At 35.5% G+C, this 21,869-nt stretch overlaps 1 pseudogene; it reads right to left on the minus strand.

Annotated features, from left to right (window-relative positions):
- The window catches only part of LOC120216534, a 40,539-nt pseudogene extending 19,175 nt beyond the window's left edge, over nt 1-21,364 (minus strand).
- Between the last annotated feature and the right edge of the window lie 505 nt (nt 21,365-21,869).

Below are 21,869 nucleotides of genomic sequence, written 5' to 3' on the forward strand. Positions count from 1 at the left end.
CAAATCCTAACAGTCATCCGGACGGCTGCCCTATCCCGGATTTTGATGAGGATGATAAGGCAAAGAAGAGGGAAGAGAATATCAGGATGTTAGAAGATCAAATGAAGATGGTCCAAGGGGACCATGATTATTATGGAGTGGATGCAATGGAGCTGAGCCTGGTTCCAGATTTGGTGCTTCCACCTAAGTTTAAAATTCTTAAGCTTGAGAAGTTCGACGGGAACAACTGCCCTTCAGCCCATATCACTATGTTCTGTCGGAAGATGACAGGATATGGGGAAATGACCAACTCCTGATCCACTACTTCCAGGAGAGCCTATCCAGTTCAGCTATCCGTTGGTACAACCAGCTCAGCCAAACTCATATCAAGACGTGGAATGACTTAGCCTAGTATTTCTTAGAGAAGTACAAACATATTAACGATATGAGACCAGACCAGGTTATGCTACAAAGCCTGGAGAAAAAGCACAATGAAAGTTTTCGACAATACGCATAGCGATGGAGGGATTTGTATGTGCAAGTTCATCCACCCTTGGATGAAAAAGAAAATCGAAAGTTGTTTGTACAGACCTTGAAGACACTTTACTTCGCGTACTTGGTGGTAATCACATCGAGACGTTTCTCAGATTTAGTCATGGCCGGTGAAATGATCGAACTGGCCATCAAACAAGAAAAAATCGAGAGAGGAGACTCCGGTAAGAAGCCTCCTATTAAGAGCAAAAAGCGAGAGATCAACAATGTCAACACCTACAATGCCAACAAAGGTGTTATGATCTCAAGCTCAAAAACAACTGCAGCTGTACCATCTGGTACTTCTAACCAAACTCAGAGAGAACCAAGGAAAGAAAGGGAAAGGGAACAGTTCGATCCCATTTTCATATCGTATAAAGAGTTATATCAACAACTCTTTGACACTCAAGTGGTGTCACCCTACCCAATGGATCTGATAAAGCACCCATATCCGAGATGGTTTGACAAAAATGTCCACTGTGAATATCATGGTGGTGTGTAGGGGCATTCAATTAAAAACTATCTCTCTTTTAAGAGGCTTGTACAACGAATGCAGAATAAGAATTGGATCCATTTTAACTTCGGAGCACTGAACGTTACCCAGAATCCCTTACCTAATCATCCGGAGGTTGGAATCAATGCAGTCACCACTAAGAACGGCAAGAGAATCAAAACCAGTGTTTCGGAAGTTAAAGCTCCTTTGGCCTGGGTATGGAGCCAAATGGTAAAAGTGGGGTTTCTTGTACCTCAATCATGTGCAACAAGGGTTGAAGATGGTAATCATTGTTGTTACCACAACGAAGAAGGGCATGGAGTCCAACAGTGCCCGGAGTTCAGATCATTAGTCCAGCTCATGATGAACAAGAAAAAGATGGAATTTTATTAAGAAATTCATGATTCCCCTGAAGAAATTCAGGATTCCTCAGAAGCAGACATTTGCGATACCAGAGAATAATCAGACAGAAGACTCGGTAGGGGTAGTCCTTTGATAATTGCCCCTAAGGCAATGATGACAGCAACAACACTGGCCAAGGTGGTAATCATAGCACCTCGCCTTTTCAATACAAGGACAATCGGCAAGTTCCATGGAAGTACGAATGTCAGGTGAGTACTTCTAAAGGATATGATATCAAAGTGGGGCAAAGACCACTTGAGCCATTCAAAGAAGATGTGCTAGCTGTCAACGAGCCTATAAAAGAGGAAGAATCTAATGAGTTCCTCAAGATCTTGAAGCACAACGAGTACAACATTGTAGAATAGCTCCACAGCTTACCTACGCGTACTTCAATGCTATCACTATTATTGGACTTAGAGACACACCGAGAAGCACTGTTGAAAGTCCTAAATCAAACGTTCGTGGCCTAAAATATACCAGTTAGCAAGATGGATCGACTGTTGAATAATATTCAAGATGAAATCTCATCTCATTTTCAGATGATGAAATTCCATCCAGAGGAAGAGGCCAAACAAAGGCATTACACATTACTACCAACTATAAGGGGCACACTTTACCAAGTGTCTTAATCAACAACGGCTCAGCCCTGAATGTGATACCTCTGGTTACACTGAAAAGGCTGTCAATAGATACCTCACACATGAGAACCTGCCAGAATATGGTATGAGCATTTCATGGGACCAAGAGAGAGGTTATTGGCAAGATCGAGGTACCGTTGACCATCGGACCTACCACCTATAATATTGAGTTCCTAGAGATGGATATCATGCCTTCTTACAACTGTCATTTAGGGAGGCCATAGATTCATCAAGCAGGTGTAGTACCGTCCACGCTGCACCAAAAAGTTAAATTTGTTATTGACGGGGCCTTAGTAATTATCAATGCTGAGGAAGATATCGTGGCAAGTGTGACCACGGAGGCTCCATACATTGAAGTAGACAAGGAAGCGGTAGAATGTTCATTCTGCTCCTTGGAGTTTGTGAATGCCACATTCGTGGCAGAAGGAAAGAAGATTCCTAGACCTCGACTCTCCAAGTGCACAAAGATGGAGATCAAGCAAACCCTGGGCCAATGTGCCAAGATCAAAAAGGGGTTTGAGAAGAAACTGTAAGGAAGGATTAGTCCAGTCCTTCCCATTTCAAAATTAGACCAGTTTGGGCTTGGTTTTCAGCCCGGTTACCATGAAAAGAGGAAGAAAGTCCAGAAGAATCGAGAAAGAAGACTAGCTAGGTTAACTGGAGGTAAACTTCAATGGGAGCCCATGACATTCCCGCCTCTTTACCAATCATTCAAGTTAGGTGGTTATGTGTTTGAAACCACCACATCCGATTTAGAAACGACGATGGAAGATCTAAGCATCAACGTCGTGACCACAGAAGATGTTGACAAAGAAGATAGATCTGGGATATGCCCTCTGCCACCTGGGTTCGTGCCTAGCAGTTGGTCGATGGAAGAACTACCTGTGATTTACAAGAGTCTTTTAGAGTAATATTCGAACTATCCCTATTTTCCTATACTCAGGGCAATAAGTGATCTTTTATAAGGGTGAATAAACATTTTGTTTATGTTCAATAAAAGACGCATTTTTTTCCTTTCCATGGAAAACAAGTTTTTTATTTCATTTCTTTTTTTCATTGTCCATTTTCTTCATTCCAGTACTCTATTCTATTCTCTTTCAAATTTAATTCTTTGAATATTTCGTGTGGGATATTTCCTCTCACACACACATATCTTCTTTGTTCCTTCAGGACCCCAGATAATGATAATGCAGGCACTGATGATCATGATCCGAAAGTGGATTTTGAATCGGCCATTTGTCTTGGGAAATTGGACGAGTGCGACGATGAAGAGTAGTGCAACTTGCCTACCGAATTATTGAGAATGGTAGAAAGAGAAGAAAAGCAAATACTGCCACATGAGGAGGCAATCAAAATCTTGAATTTGGGCACTGAAGATGAAAGAAAGGAGGTCAAAATCGGTACGACTCTCTCGGTTGAAGCAAGACAAAACCTGATAGTCTTACTTCAGGAGTACAGAGATGTGTTTTGCCTAGACGTATCAAGACATGCCGGGACTAGACACATATATGGTAGTTCATAAACTGCCAATTAAGCCAGAGTGCAAACCCGTGCAACAGAAACTGAGAAGGATGCGACCAGAGATGCTCCTTAAAATTAAAGAAGAAGTCAAGAAGCAATTTGATGTCAGTCTCCTTCATGTGGACAAGTATCCGGAGTGGGTGGTCAACATAGTGTCAGTTCCGAAGAAAGACTGGAAGGTTCGCATGTGCGTCGATTACCGGGACCTTAACAAGACGAGCCCTAAAGACAACTTTCCTCTGCCTCATATTGACACGTTGGTAGACAATACAACCGGGAACGTTTTCTTTTCATTCATGGATAGATTTTCAGGATATAATCAGATCAATATGCATCCTGAAGACGTGGAGAAGACCATGTTCATCACAATGTGGGAAACTTTCTGCTATAAAGTGATGCCCTTCAGACTGAAGAAAGCTGGGGCAACATATCATAGAGCTATGGTGACCCTATTACACGACATGATGAACAAAGAGATCGAAGTTTATGTCGATGACATGATTGTCAAGGCAAAAACCGAGAGTGAACATGTCGAGAATCTGAAGAAGCTCTTTCAGAGATTGAGGAAATTCCAACTGAGATTAAACCCTAGCAAGAGCACCTTCATAAAACTATTAGGCTTCATAGTCAGCAGTAAAGTCAATGAGGTCAATCTCGACAAAGTTAAGGTTATCCAAGATCTGTCTCCCCTACGAACACAGAAGGAGGTTTGAGGTTTTCTGGGGAGATTGAATTACATAGCGCAGTTCATATCTTAGTTAAACGACAAGTGCGATCCAATCTTCCGTCTTCTCTGAAAGAATAACTCTGGAGCTTGGGATGAAAACTCCCATATTGCATTCGAAAAGGTAAAGGAGTGTTTGTCTCGCACTCCTGTCCTGATGGCTAATGTCCCTTATCCCAGGCAAACCTCTGTTCTTGTATCTATCCATATTCGAGAACTCAACGGGGTGTGTCCTGGGTCAACATGACAAATCTGGAAGAAATGAAAGATCCATCTACTATCTGAGCAAGAAGTTCACCGATTGCGAAGTCAGATATTCTCCTATCGATAAGGTTTGTTGTGCTCTAGTCTGGGCCACAAAAAGACTCTGAAAATATATGTTGTATCATACTACTTGGCTGATTGCGAAGTCAGATATATGTTATACCTGCTCTATCTGGAAGGTTAGCCCGATGGCAGATGCTCTTGTCTAAATTAGACATCGAATACGTGAGCCAGAAAGCAATCAAAGGAAGTGTCATATCGGAGTTCTTGGAAAGTAGAACCGATGAGAATTACGAGCCATTGGACTTTGATTTCCCAGACGAGGACCTGATGGCTATCACCTTAGAAGAGGTAAGTACTTCTACCGACAGTTCCTGGAGAATGCATTTTGATGGTGCATCAAATACATTATGACATGGCATCAGGGCAATCATGATCTATCCGAAAGAGAATCACTACCCATTTACCAGCAGATTGAATTTCGATTACACCAATAACATGGCAGAGTACGAAGCCTGTGTCTTGGGAATATGAGCTGCACTGGGGCAAAACATAAAGACCTTGCCGATGTACGGAGATTCAACATTAATAATCTATCAGCTCCGCGGAGAATGGGAAACCAATGATACAAAGCTAATGGAATATCGGAAGCTAATACTGGATCTGCTCGAAGAATTCGATGAAGTCACCTTCCACTACGTGCCAATAGAAGAAAATCAAATGGCTGACGCTTTAGCTACCTTGGCAGCCGCATTCAAGGCTGACGGGGAGTCTGAAATGACGCCAATTGACATATAGTCGTATGAGTACCCGGCTCATTGCTACCAAATTGAAGAAGTGAAAGACACTAAGCCTTGGTACCACGACATTATACAGTAGATCAAGCATCAAAATTATCCAGAGGAAGCCACCGAAACTGATAAAAGAATCATTAGAAGGATGGCAGCTGGATACGTCCTTGACGGGGAGATCTTGTACAACAAATGCCATAATCAAGTCTTGTTAAGGTGCGTCGATGCTGAAGATGCAAAAATGATAGTGGAGGAAGTACATGACGGAGTTTATGGATCACATGCAAATGGACATATAATGTCAAGATAAATAATGAGATGCAGATATTTTTGGCCTACACTAGAAAGTGATTGCATCAACTACGCTATAAGATGTCATAAATGTCAAATTTATGGAGATAAAATCAATGTTCCACCTCATCCACTTCATGTAATGACGTCACCATGGCCTTTCTCTGTGTGGGGATGGATGTTATCGGTCAAATCCATTCGAATGCTTCAAATGGTCACCGATTCATTCTTGTAGCCATCGATTACTTAACAAAATGGGTAGAAACTGCATCATATGCCAGTGTCACTCAGTCCACTATTTGCAAGTTTTTGAAAAAAGAGATCATATAACGGTATGGTCTACCTGAAAGGATTATTACCGATAATGCTACAAACTTGAACAACAAGATGATGAATGCTTCTTGTGAACAGTTCAACATAAAGCATCATAATTCTACTGCTTACAGGCCAAAGATGAACGGAGCAGTAAAAGCAACAAAAAAACATTAAGAAGATAGTGGAGAAAATGACCGAGACTTACAAAGATTGGCATGAGAAGTTGCCTTTTGCTTTGTTCGCATACCAAACCTCGGTACGAACCTTGACTGGGGCAACTCCATTTTCACTAGCTTATGGAATGGAAGCAGTGCTGCCCATTGAAGTAGAGATTCCGTCACTCTGGGTTTTGACAGAAGTCAAACTGGATAATACGGAATGGGTACAATCCAGATATCATTAGCTTAATATAATAGATGAAAAGAGACTAAAAGTCATTCACCATGATCAAATCTATCATAAACGGATGATTTGAGCATATGACAAGAAGGTGCACCCGAGAATATTACGTGAAGGAGATCTGGTGCTAAAAAGAATTTGGCCAGTCCAGAAAGATTTCTGAGGAAAATGGACGCTAAATTGGGAAGGACCTTATGTCGTGAAAAAGACCTTATTCGGAGAAGCTCTTGTCCTGGCTGAAATGGATGGACCTGAACTACCACATCCCATCAACTCAGATGCAGTCAAGAAATACTTCGCTTAGGATGAAAACCCGAGAGGGCGTCCTAAGTTGAAAAAAAAGAAAAAAAAACGTTCAGAGTGAAAATCCGAAAAGACGCTCTAAATTAAAAAAAAAGAAAAAAAAAGAAAAAAAAACAAAAGAAAAAAGAGAAAAGAAAATAAGATGGGTTCAAGATGAAAACCCGTAAAGGGCGTCTTGCAACCAAGAATGGGTCCAAGTTAAAAACCCGAAAAGGGAGATTTGGATATTAACAGTGGAAACATCTCGACATCTGAATCTTCTACAAACTCAACAAGTCGGAGAAAGGTTGCACTTTCCAGAACATTGTCGCGTTTTTGAAGATTCCTTGACAAGGGTTGAATTCAAAGCCACCTAACGGCTTTTCAGCTCAGAAATGTCCAAATTATCGAGATCTAAGACATTCATACTTCATCATGTATTCATTTCCCAGAATGTTTGTCATGAATTTGTTCTTTTTTCCTTTATGAATAAACACATTCTTTTCTCTAAATCAATTTCTTTTAAGCATCTTGAATTGAACGTAAACCTAATGATTTGTTTACTTCTGCAAAAGATAACCGCATATTACTATACAAAGATTCATTGAAAAGTACAGGTACCCCGAAAGCTGATCAAGGCTCATGCACATACTTGAGATGGTTGAGAAGAATTTCCCAAATCAAGAAACAAAGAACATCATATTTACACATTTGAAGAATTCAAGATCGGAAATCAGAACTTCCAGATTCCAAAATCAAGAGTCAACACGACAGGCAGCCGGAGATCGAGATTTCTCTCCAAAGCCCAGAATAACATATATTGCATATGCATTTTAGGCATACCTAAGAGCATTGCATCCATAACATCGCAAATATGCATATCTTTGCAGGTTTTATCTAGAGCCAATTTTCAACTTTGCAACGAATGATATTGGACTCAAAACGACACAATTTGCTCGAGAGTAGATTTCAATTTCACGACGAAGGATATCTGACTCGAAGCCAAACTTTACAGTGAATGGGTCATCCACAGTTTTAGCTTCACGACGAAGGGAATCGTGTCCACCCACAACATACAATACTTGGATTTCAACTTCACGACAAATGATATTCAAGTCAAGGCTCAACTTCACAACGAAGGGGCCATCCACGATTTCAACCCCACGACGGAGGATATCGTACCCACACATCCAACTCTACGACGGAGGATATCGTGCCATTTGAGGCTCAACTTCACGACGAAAGGGCTTCCCAGTTTCAGAGCCAATTTCAACTTCATAGTGAAGGATATTGGACTTAAGAAAGCAACAAGCTCAACTTCATAGCAAAGGGGCGACTGACTGTCAACAAACAACTTTTCAGTTCCATTCAGAGTCAATTTTAACTTCACAGCGAAAGATATTAGACCCGAGACAACACAAGCTCAACTTCACAGTGAAGGGGCGGCTGTCTGTCAACAAACAATATCCCAATTCCAGAGCCAATTTTAACTTCACGGCGGAGGATATTGGACTCGGAGCAATACAACTTACTTGGATTTCAACTTCACGACGAAGGATATCCAATTACCAGGCTCAACTTCACGACGAAGTGGCCACCCACGGTTTCAACTTCACAACAAAGGGAATCGTGTACACAAGCAACATCCATCTCTAGATTAGATTTCAACTTCACGATGAAGGATATCCAACTCAAAGAAGGAGTGTCTGTCAATAAACTTTCCAGTTTCATAGTCAATTTTAACTTCACGACGAAGGATATTGGCCTCGAAACAACGCAACTAACATTGGATTTCAACTTCACGAAGAAGGATGTCCAATTTCAAGGCTCAACTTCACGATGAAGGGGTCATATATGATTCAAACTTCACAACAAAGGATTTTGTGCTCAGAATTTTCCAATGTTAACTCAACCTCACAACGAGGGAGTCATTTCGTGATTTAAATTGACAAACCAGTTTTCAACATCGGATTTCAACTCTACGACAGAGGATATTCGATATGACCGAAATTTATGTCTTTTAATCTTTGCTCTATTTTTTGTTACACGATAATGAGCAAAGAGGGGCAGCTGAAGACATCAAATTTCATCCATGATATCATTTTATATAATATATATTTTATATAACAAATTATATTATATAATTTATAAAGTTTGTTTATTTATTTGGGTCTTATGTTACATGAACATGATCAATACACGTGACCCAAGTGACCCAGTACAACAGTGGCCCAAACACAAATCCAAAACCGCTGGAGTTTGCAACCTGTGTGACTTGAACCGGCCACCAAGCGAATCGATGCAAACTAGGGTTCTATAAACCCTAGTTCTAAGACTCACCAACGCCCAAAACATAGCAAACAAGTCCCCACGCCTCATACAATCCCACTCCGAAGACTCCGCAAATCGTTTCGCTCACCACCAACGAACGTGAACACGTGAAACACAAAGCAACGCCGTGTGTTAGTCAACAACAAACAAACCAAGTTTCACTCGGAATCAATTAGGCTAAACTTAGGGAAGTTTGTACTATAAATAGAACACAATTTTTCACACACAATATCAGTACGATTACACGCAAAAATCCATGAAAACACTAGAGCAAAACCAAAGCACTCGAAGCTATTGTAAATATTTCAAGAGAAATAAAAAGGTGTCAACTTTTTTTTACCTTGTTCGTCCATTTTTTGATCTTGCATGTCGATTTTTCCTCAAGATTTGGCTTAAGAAACCCAAAAAAATGTTTTTTTTGCCGATGAACGAAGTGATGCCATTATTTTCGAACCCTATTTCCTAGATCTACGTTTTTTCGAGAGGATTTTTGAAAAACCACTTTGTTTTTTGGATTATGGAAAGAAAATGCTCTTAAAAAATATGGGTTTTGTGGTGGACCACCACTGATGAGCGGCGGCAAGGCGGTGAGCATCGATTTTTTCTGGAAACAGGCAGCGGCGTGTTCTTCAGGCGCGAGAGAGAATGAGTTTAGGGAGAAGGGCTTTCTGTTTTGGAAATTAGAAACAAGAAATCAGAAGAGAAAAATGGGCTTTATGACTGATCCGTTTTGGACCGCGACCCGACCCGTGACATACTAGGTCTGCGTGTTTTATTTCAAAAGAGGGTAAATCCTCGATTTGGTCCTCCCTGTTTTAAAACGATTAATTTTCCCCCTAATTCAGTTTTAATCTTCAATGTCCTTTGATATTTGCCCACTGGTTTAGCTTTTATTTCAATTTAATCCCCTATTAATATTATATATGTTTAATTATATTTCCATTATTATTATTTTTATATTTTATTTCATTTATACTTTATTTTTTTATATATATATATATATATATATATATATATATATATATATATTACTTATATTTTTATATTTTTATATTTTTTATTTTTTTTATAATTCCTTTTATTTCTGTTTCTTTTTTATTTATTACTATTTTTTTATTTTAATACTTATTATTACTATTATTTTTATACTTTGTTTATAAGTTATTATATATATATATGACTATTATTATTATTAGTATTTTTACTATTAACGTATATACATATATATTTTTATTTATTTATTTTTCTTTTATTATTATTATTATATGTATATTCTTTTTATATATTTCATTTATTTTATTTTTTTTGGTGTTTATTTTTTACTGTTTTTTATTTATTTAACATAAGTTTTATTTTCTTTGTTTTTATATAATTTTCATTTCTTTGATTTTATGTTTTTTTTTCTTTTATTACTATTCACGCTTGTATACATGTATTCTTTATTTGTTTGTTTAATATATGCTTTATTTTTTATTTTATTTTTTTTATTTTATTTTTTCCTTTATTTCTTTTCCTTTATTTATCATATTTATCTTTAGTTTATTTTCATTGTCTCTTCTTATTTGTATCATTGGTTTTGTAGTTTTTTTATCACTCTCAAATCTAACGTTTTCTTCTTAAGGGTCTTCATTCGAATTTATCAAAGGCAAGTAATTTTGGATCAATATCTTATCTTTTTATTTAAAATTGTAATTTTCTTAATTAAAGACAACTGAAAATTATGTAGTACCGAAAGAGCAGTTCAAGGGTGTTAACCCTTCCTTGACTGTAACCGACTCCTGAATCCGACATATCACTGGTACGACGCAGATCAGGTAAGAAATAAGATATCCGATCACCCATTTTTAATAAAAATAAATGATCAGTGTCGACTCTTAATCTATTTTCCTAAGTCAAAGTTCAATTCTAAGGCCCAACCGGTCGGAAGAACCGGACGACGCCATAATTATTTAAAAAATTAAATAAAAATACCAAAAATATTTAATAAAAAATAATTTTTTATATTACAAGTCATATTCAAAGCAAGTCATAACATATATAAGTTAAAAACCATAAAATCAAGTGAAACAAAATGATTCAAATTAACTACAACATAATATTTAAGGTAAAACATATTAAATAATAAATATAATTATATAACTATAATTAAAAAATAAATTTGAGGTTAAAAAAATCATAACAAAATGATATTGTTTGGTTTAATTTTTTTTTAAAAACAATCTCACATGGCTAAGAAACATAGAAGAGCATCTCAAAAGTCTAAAGAGTAAAAATATGAGAACAAAACTGTTGAAAACATTTTGATATTTCGATATAACAAATTAAGTTAAATGAATTTTAAGATTTTCCAAATGATTTTCTAAGTATATTCGATAGAATTATTCGAATATCAAAACATTACTCCAAATCTTTCAAAGATCATTTTTAATCCTTACTCAAAGTGTAAAATTAAGTTTTAATCTTAAAACAATTTCAAAATAATTTTACAAAGTATTTCGAACCATTTCAAAGCCAAAAATTCCAGATTGCTCAGAGGGAACCGATTCCCCCTAAGGGGGTACCGATTCCCCCTAAATGGTTTGGCTCCGAGAATTCCAGTATGCTCGGAGGGAACCGATTCCCCCCCCCCCAGGGGGTACTGATTCCCCCTTGTATAACGGTCGAAATATTTGAATTTTACACTTAGGGAACCGATTCCCCATAGGGGGTACTGATTCCCCCCACGCTCCAAACTGTTTTATTAATTGTTTTCACACTAAAACGGCTATATTATTTTCTCTAATTATCCTCAACGTTCAGAAGTGATTCAAGGTGTATTTAAGCAAGCTTAGAAGCCATTGATCAACAACAAGAAACATCAAGCAATTAGAATCAAGAGAGAATCAAAGAGAAAGCATCAAACCTCAAGTTTGAGCATTTCAAGCCTATTTTTCATTCAATATTCATTTTGCTTTCAAGAACACTTATTGTGCTCAATTGTATTTATTCTTGAGTGTTCTTTCTTTGTTCTAGAATTGTGCAAACATATTTGCCTTGTGAGGTTTTTCTTGTAAGTTTGCAAATTTGTATTTCTCTTTGAGAAAAGAGTGTTCTCAAGAATTGGGGTATATTCTTGAGGGAGTTGTAAGGTTATCTCTTTGGCCTCAAAAGAAAGAACAAATTAGTGAATTTGTTGGAAAATCCTTAGTGTGGATAGCTAAGGTAGTGGACGTAGACTTTGGTTGATAAAGTCGAACCACTCTAAATCGATGTGCAATTTCTTTCAATTTTCTGCAAAAGCTTCCACCAAAATTTTAATTGCCAATTCACCCCCCTCTTGGCCAATTCCGTCAATCGATTAACTCAACAATTGGTATCATAGCCTCACTCATTTGAAGGTTTAATCGCCTCTTGAGTCAATCCGGGAAGAGTTAAATCGATAAAGATGGCATCTACTTCTGGTTCTTTCTCCATGGAAGAATCAAGACCTATTGACGTGCCTCCACACTTCAATGGAACAAATTATCATCATTGGAAGAGGTGTATGATGATATTCATCAAAGCATTTGATATGGAAGCTTGGATGATAATCAAGAAAGGATATTCCTCTCCTACTAAGAAGGCAAAGAAGTGGAGTGTTCAAGAATGGAATGAAGCTCAACAAAACTCAAAGGCTATGCACATGTTGTGTTGTGCAATTGATCCTAATGTATATAAAGGAGTTTCTTCTTGTTCAAGTGCCAAGGAAATGTGGGATAAGCTTGAGGAGATCTATAGAGACAAGGAAGAAGAAGAACCAATAAAAGTGATGTCTCTATTAGCTCTCACAGAGCCAAAGGTATCTTCTAACTCAAATATATCAAATTCAAAATCTTTTAATGAGTTACAAGATGCTTATGATAAATTATTTTCGGAGTTTGAGACCATGAACTCTAAATACAATAAATTGATTTCTAAATTTATTGCTAAAAATGATCTTTTTTTGAAAGCTAAAACAGACTTAGAAAATCAAAATGAAATGTTGAGAAATGAGTTAGAGCTTTCAAAAATAAAATCTGAAAACTTTGAAAAAGAAATTTTCAAATTAAATAAACTTCTTCTAGAAATGAAAATGGATTTTGAAAATCAAAATGAAATCTTGAAGAAGGATTTAAAACTCTCAAAAATGAAATTTGAAAGTATTGAAAAAGAAAATTTCAATTTGAAAGATAAGCTTGAATGTTTAACAAGAGAAAAAGAGATCATTCTAAATAATTCATCTAGTTCAATAATGATAATATGTTCATATTGTCATTATCATGGTCATAAGGAACTTACTTGTCCTTTAAAGAAAGGAAAACAATTTAAAATTAGACAAGTATGGGTTCCAAAAGGAACAAGAGGCATTGAAACTAATGTTCAAGGATCCAAAGCAATTTGGATACCAAAATCTACTTAAATGTATCTTGTAGGTGTGTGAGAGCAATTATGATAAAGATGATGATATTAAGATGCTCTAAGCCACACATAAAAAGGGAATGGGTAACCTCTAAACTTAATGTTTTTATTATTTGGTTGCTCATTTAGTTTATGCATGCATGAGGTTTTAAAAAGTTGAATTATGTTTTATCTCATGTATGTTGAAAAATATTGTATGATGAACATGGTAAATTTTGGTAATGTTTTATAAACTCTAGTTCATCATATTAATTTTTGGTCAAAATTGTTTTTAAAAAAAATAATTGATATCTCTTTAACAATTGATATCGATTTTTCAAGAACTTTGGTTTTGCAAAATTTTGACCTAAATTTTTTTTTTCTTAATGTTTATGCATAGATTTTTTGTTTAAATATTATAAAGTTTTAATGCATAACATTTTCAAAAACTTTATGCATGTTCTCTTAATCTCTATAATCAACATTGCATAATGTTTTATATGTGAATGGGTTAAAAGCATAATCTTTTGAAAAATAAATTTGATAGATACAATGTTTTATTTTAAATGATTGCAAAATTGATTAACATTGCATCTATTTTCGATTATGCTTGTTGGTCATAAAATAGGGATATATATATATATACATGATGCATTTAGATTTTATTAATATGACTTTTTTGTGCCTAGTTGCTAGGGATGAGCATGATGATTTGTTATGGCATAGGAGACTAGGACATGCTAGTATGAGTGTTTTGCAACGGCTAATTCAAGGTGATTTAGTTCGAGGGTTGCCTAAGCTTAAATTTGATAATGATAAAATCTGTAATGCTTGTGCTAAAGGAAAACAAAAGTGAGTTCCTTTTAAATCCATTAATGATGTATCAACTAGTAGAGTTTTACAATTGATCCATTTAGATCTTTTTGGGCCAATTAGAACTACTAGCTTGGGTGGAAAACAATATGCATTTGTCTTGGTAGATGACTATTCTAGATATACTTGGGTTCTATTCTTAAGTACAAAAGATGAAGCATTAGAACATTTCATCACATTTTCAAAAATTATCCAAAACGAAAAAGGTTACTCTATCACTAGTGTTAGAAGTGATCATGGAACTGAATTTGAAAATCTTGGATTTATTGAATTTTGTAATTCTAATGGTATTAGCCATAATTTTTTCAGCACCTAGAACCCCTCAACAAAATGGAGTTGTTGAGAGGAAAAATCGAACTTTAGAAGAAATGGCTAGAACCATGCTTTGTGAAAATAATTTGCCAAAATATTTTTGGGCGAAAGCCACAAATACCGCTTGTTATGTTGTAAATCGAGTAATGATTAGGCCAATTTTAAAGAAAACTCCATATGAAATTTTCAAAAATAAAAAGCCTAACATTAGTTATTTTCATCCTTTTGGATGTAAATGTTTTGTTTTAAACAACGGCAAAGAGAACCTTGACAAATTTGATGCTAAAAGTGATAAAGGAATTTTTCTGGGTTATTCCTTAAATTCTAAAGCTTATCGAGTATTTAATAAAAGAACTTTAGTTGTAGAAGAGTCTATACATGTTGTTTTCGATGATAATCCCTTCCGAGGAAGGATTCTTGTGTGAATGATGATGTAGGTGTTATAAATACAAATGACGTTAGACATGACGTTGGAGAACCATCATCAAAGGAAGAAACGAAAAATGAGGAAACTCATGATCCTCTTGAGAATTCAACCATTGAAGAAAGGGAAGTATCTTATCCAAGAGAGTACAACTATGTCAAGGATGGTGAAATTATAGGTAATTCATCCAAAGGGGTAACAACTCGATCTTCTCTTAGAAATATTTATAATTATGTTGCATTTATTTCATGCATAGAGCCTAAGAACATCAAAGAAGCATTAAAAGATGAACATTGGATTATGGCTATGCAAGATGAATTAAATCAATTTGAGAGAAGTAAAGTATGGACATTAGTTGAAAGGCCTAGTAATAAATCTACTGTAGGTACTATATGGGTATTTAGGAATAAGCTTGATGAGAGTGGTAATATAGTGAGAAACAAGGCTAGACTTGTTGCCCAAGGGTATACTCAAGAAAAGGGCATAGACTATGATGAAACATACGCTCCCGTAGCTAGGATGGAAGCAATTAGAATGTTATTAGCATTTGCATGTTTCAATGAATTTAAATTATATCAAATGGATGCTAAAAGTGCATTTTTAAATGGTTTTATAAAAGAAGAAGTGTATGTGGAACAACCTCCAGGTTTTGAAGATTTAAATTTTCCAGATCATGTTTTAAAATTGACAAAAGCTCTTTATGGTTTAAAGCAAGCTCCTAGAGCTTGGTATGAAAGATTGTCAAATTTTTTAATTGAAAAAGGTTTTTCAAAAGGGAAGGTTGACACTACATTGTTTTTGAAGCATAAAGGTAAAGATTTATTAGTAGTTCAAATTTATGTTGATAATATAATATTTGGTTCTACTAATGATGTTCTTTGCCAAGAATTTTCTAAGCTAATGCAAAGTGAGTTTGAGATGAGCATGATGGGGGAGCTCTCATTTTTCTTGGGACTCCAAATCAAGCAAAGAAAATATGGCATCTTCATCAATCAAGCTAAGTACGTCAAAGATATGCTCAAGAAGTTTGGACTGGAAAATGGGAAACCTCATGACACTCCAGTGAGCTCTTCAACAAAGCTTGACTTAGATGAAGGAGGTAAATGTGTAGATGTTAAATTATATAGGTCAATGATTGATCTCTACTTTATCTAACTGCAAGTAGACCGGATATTATGTTTAGTGTTTGCTTATGTGCTAGATTTCAATCATGTCCTAAGGAATCATATTTACTAGCTGTTAAGAGAATCTTTAGATACCTTAAAGACACTCCTAGTTTAAGACTTTGGTATCCTAGAGACTCTAGCTTTAGCTTGCATGCTTTTTCTGATGCGGATTATGGAGGATGCAAATTAGATAGGAAAAGCACCTCCGGTACTTGCCAATTCCTTGGAAATATGCTAATTTTATTGGTTTTCAAAGAAACAAAATTGTGTTGCATTATCTACCACTGAAGCCGAATACATTTCAGCTGGTAGTTGTTGTGCACAAGTTTTATGGATGAAACAACAACTTTTTGATTATGGAATTGAAGTAGGTACCATTCCTATTAAGTGTGACAATACTAGTGCTATTTGTCTCACTAAAAATCCCATCCAACACTCTAGAACTAAGCACATTGAAATAATACATCACTTCATTAGAGATCATGTCACTAAGGAAGATGTAGTTCTAGAATTTGTTGATACTTTACACCAATTAGCGGATATCTTTACAAAACCTTTAGACAAGGAACGATTTTGGACACTTAGGAGAGAATTAGGTTTGACCAATCTATCTTCACTGAGTGTTTAAAATAATTTTAGCACTTTTAATAATAAATGAAAAATGCTTATAATAGTAATTTTTTGATTGCATTCATTGCTATTAGTTAGGGGGAGTTTATGATTCTTGATGAAAAATTAATTTTATGTTCAAATATCGTTTAAAGATTAATTGAATTGTTTGAACATGATTAATTTTCAATATATGTGTTGCCAATACCACTAGAGGAAATTAATTTAGCATTTTGGATGTTTAAAATCGGATTTTAGCATTTTGGTGCAGAGGGAATTGATCCCCCTTGAGGGAACCAATTCCCCCTTTGAAGGGGAACCGATTCCCCCCACAGGGGAATCGATACCCCCCTAGGGTTCTGGTTTTAACACAGGCAAAACCCAATATTTGCTCAAACCCTCTCTTATTCCTTCACGCCATTTCTTCCCTCTACTCTCTCAAATCTCCATTCTTGCCTCAAATCAACGTTTTTAATCGGAATTCACTTCAAATATCATCCTCTAAACCTGTTGGAATCATCAAAAACGTGCAAACTTCATCTAATCTCACTCAAATCCGAAATCATTCAAGGTATTTTTCCAAAACTTCTTTTTATCAATTTATGAACATAGAACTAGTTTTAATTAGTTCTAGGTTGAATTTTTGATCGGGCATTGATTATTTAGTGATTAGAAACTAGATATTACAACTAATTTCATCAAAAACACAAGATTTTTTCAAAATTTTCGAAATTAAAAAAATTAATTTTCAAATTATTGAGTTTTGATTAAATTATGTTGTTATTATGAAAACTATACATATATTGTTTCTCAAAACCATATTTTTCAAAAGTTTTTCAAAAACTTTGCCCATTAAGATTGATTTAGAGAACCTTGAAATATTGAGGACTCAATTGAGTTTTAGGATTGATTGAATTGCATACATGTGTTTTCTAAATTGCAGGTTATCAATTCTATTCTGATTTCCTAAACCATGTACAATCCTAAACGTGCTAGGTATTCATCTAGTCGTTCACACCGTCAACCAAATCCACCTCCAAATCCTCCTTCTATTCCAATTTCTAATCCTAATCCCATTGATCCTAACTTGACTATCCAAAATTCGTGTTTCAATCATCCTGGTCCTAGAAATCATCGTTTTTGGTATTATCAATATTTTGACTCTTACAAAATCTGGGAAGAACGTATTCCTTCTCGTCAAGCTATGTTAGCTATCAATTTTAAATATCTTCCTCTTTTACAAGAGTGGAAATTTGATAAACTCTTTGACCTTGAACCCATCGTTTACCATCAACTTGTTCGTATTTTCTATTCTAATGACGTTTGTGTTAAAAACCAAACTAAAACCGAAACCATAGGAATTCGTTCCTACCTTCTAGGACAATTCTTATATATTGACTCGGCTTACATAGCCAATATATTTGGATTAGATAATGATGGAATTTCAAATGAAAAACAGGTTTTAGGATCTCGTTATAAAAGAAGGGATAGTGCAAGTGTCCTAGACCTTCATGAACGTTTTCTTCATCTAATGATTTCTTGGTGGTTTCGACCATCCGGAGGTCATTATTCTACTCTTAGAGCCTTAGATCTTTGGTGGTTACATTGTTTCGAAAACAATATTAAAATCAACCTACCTCAGATTATTTTTGTTGAAATTGTTGAAACCGTAAATCTTGTTCCTAATAAAAAACTCTGTTCATCTTTTGTTTACGGTTGCATTTTGAGTAATCTGTTTTCCAAAGCTGGGCTTAGAGTCGGTCTAGATTCCGTTTTTCCCCTTAAGAAACAAATTAACCTTCTTTCCTTAACGAGAGCGGGATGGATTAAGGATAAGGAAACCGGTGAATGGGTTCGATCTTCTACAAATACTCCGGGAGCTAGTTCTTCACAAGCTCCACCTGAAGCTGACGAAGATCTCGAGCTTGAGAAATTAATGCGAGACATCGATGAAGCCGAAGATGAGCCTGAGCAGCCCGAAGAGCAAGCACAACAAACGCATCCAATGCCTCCATATTTCCAATCCTTTATGGAGACATTCGATTTTCGATACGCTACTATGGATTCGCGCTTCACTTCTATAGAGTCCCATTTATCCACAATGGGAGCTCAATAATTAGAAATTCTTCGGGAAATGCGTGCAAATAATGAAGCAACCAACGCACGTATTAATGACCTCACTAACGAAATGGTCGCTATGCGAGCTCGTTTTCCTCCTCTTGATCTGGATATGTGATTCAATGTTTTGCTTTGAACTCCAAACTTATTGTTTTAACATTTTGAATATTTTGGAATGTTTGAATTTGTGGATTGATTGACTTTGAATTTGTTTGGATTTATGAATGGTTAGAAATTATCTATTTGGTGTGATTAAATTTATTCATTATTGCATCATTTACTTCATGATTAGATATATGACCAATTTTGCTATTTCACATTAATTATGAATATTGATTATGAAACTAATGGCTAACGTTTCTCTTGCTTGTGATCTTAGCAGCTTATATTATATATAATCAATTGGCTAAATGATTTCAAAACCTTGTTTAAATTCTTTAAAATGTCTTTTTGATTTAACAAAAAGGGGGAGAAGTGTTAAAGTAAGAGGGAGTAATTTCAAAACTTGATTTCAAAATCTTAAAATTACTAAAATGTTTTGCTATATCAAAAAGGAGGAGATTGTTGAAAACATTTTGATATTTCGATATAACAAATTAGGTTAAATAAATTTTAAGATTTTCCAAATGATTTCTAAGTATATTCGATAGAATTATTCGAATATCAAAACATTACTCCAAATCTTTCAAAGATCATTTTTAATCCTTACTCAAAGTGTAAAATTAAATTTTAATCTTAAAACAATTTCAAAATAATTTTACAAAGTATTTCGAACCATTTCAAAGCCAAAAATTTCAGATTGCTCAGAGGGAACCGATTCCCCCCTAAGGGGGTACCGATTCCCCCCTGAATGGTTTGGCTCCGAGAATTCCAGTATGCTCGGAGGGAACCGATTCCCCCCTTGTATAACGGCCGAAATATTTGAATTTTACACTTAGGGAACCGATTCCCCATAGGGGGTACCGATTCCCCCCACGCTCCAAACTATTTTATTAATTGTTTTCACACTAAAACGGCTATATTATTTTCTCTAATTATCCCAACGTTCAGAAGTGATTCAAGGTGTATTTAAGCAAGCTTAGAAGCCATTGATCAACAACAAGAAACATCAAGCAATTAGAATCAAGAGAGAATCAAAGAGAAAGCATCAAACCTCAAGTTTGAGCATTTCAAGCCTATTTTTCATTCAATATTCATTTTGCTTTCAAGAACACTTATTGTGCTCAATTGTATTTATTCTTGAGTGTTCTTTCTTTGTTCTAGAATTGTGCAAACATATTTGCCTTGTGAGGTTTTTCTTGTAAATTTGCAAATTTGTATTTCTCTTTGAGAAAAGAGTGTTCTCAAGAATTGGGGTATATTCTTGAGGGAGTTGTAAGGTTATCTCTTTGGCCTCAAAAGAAAGAACAAATTAGTAAATTTGTTGGAAAATCCTTAGTGTGGATAGCTAAGGTAGTGGACGTAGACTTTGGTTGATAAAGTCGAACCACTCTAAATCGCTGTGCAATTTCTTTCAATTTTCTGCAAAAGCTTCCACCAAAATTTTAATTGCCAATTCAACCCCCTCTTGGCCAATTTCGTCAATCGATTAACTCAACAAAAACAATCTCACATTGCTAAGAAACATAGAAGCGCACCACAACTAACTTCTATAAATAATAAGGTAATTTGACATTCAAAATCATGGAGCCTTTTGGTGAGCATTGAGTGAACTATTCTTTCACTTCAATCAAGCTCGAATTTTAGGATTCAATCGAGCTTCTAATTTTTTTTTGAGTTCAAGCATTTTTGAGTTCAAGTTTCAATATTATATTTCGAGTTTGAGTTGAACTTGATAATTTTTAGCTTGTGAGTTTGAGTTGAGTTGAGCTTACTTTTAAAGTTTTCAAGTTCGAGTCGAGCTCAGCAATACTCGAGTTCGATTTGGCTCGTTTAACAAACGACGTTGTTTGGTTTAATTTTTAAAAAAAAAACAAAAATCCCGGTTTTTTCCGATTTTCAGCCGGTCCAGTTCGAACGGTTCAGCGGTTCTAGTCGGTTCACTAATAGTGGTTCAACCGGTTTAGATTGAACCGGACTAAAGAACGTTTCCCGGTTGAACCGATTGAACCGGCCGGTCCGGTCCGGTCTGGTCTGGTTTTCAAAATAGAGTTCTGAAGTACATTTCTTCTCGAATTGCGAAGGAATCTCCATCTTCTTCATTGAGCTTAAGCACAGATGTTACCTTTTCCTCCATATCTGCAAATTTATTTGTATTTTTTCTTTGATCACATAAAAAGTCCCATAAATAGTCAAAATTCAACGAATTATAAGAACTCGTCATCAAAATTATCGATAAATAAAAAAGAAATCGAAAATCATACCCAAATTTCATCTCTTCCTCCTCATGCATAAAGTATCAAAATATCATACCTTGAAGATTATGCTCCAACCATTTTGACTGCTTTGTTCTGATATGGCTAGCCCACCACCATGAATATGCATTGCTAGCAGCTCTTTCCAACATTTTCCCCCCTTTCAAAATCCCTACTTTCTTTGCTTCTGTCTCAAAAGAAATGCAATACCAAACACATGCGGCAGAAAAGAAATCTTTCTTTCCTTGGTTTCTGCTAACTGGTAATACCCCAAAAGCATGCAAAACCTCGTTTCTTCTTACAAGTTATGTGCAACAAAGAAATGTATGTTCTTTTTATGAGATCGTGTAGGGCTCTTCTTAATTTCTTCATTTAGTTTCAACTATGCCATGAAAGCTGCATCGTACGTTACAAAATCAGTTGGAAAGTTTGAGCATGTAGCTTGCCGTCGGTTTAACCCACTTTTTTCTATTTTTGTTTAATTATAATATATAGATTTCAGAAGTGTAGGTGGAAAAACAGTCAATTTTATCAGAAACATAAGTTGTTTAAGCTGAACTAAATCTATTCGTAGCTCGGTTAATGAAAACTTTTGTTTTGACTAAAACCTGAATTATTTCATTTTAATTCGGTTTAAATTATTTAAAATTTCCATAT

The sequence above is a fragment of the Hibiscus syriacus genome, unplaced genomic scaffold (genome assembly GCF_006381635.1).
Source record: "Hibiscus syriacus cultivar Baekdansim isolate YM2019G1 unplaced genomic scaffold, ASM638163v2 tig00110160_pilon, whole genome shotgun sequence".
NCBI lineage: Eukaryota > Viridiplantae > Streptophyta > Magnoliopsida > Malvales > Malvaceae > Hibiscus > Hibiscus syriacus.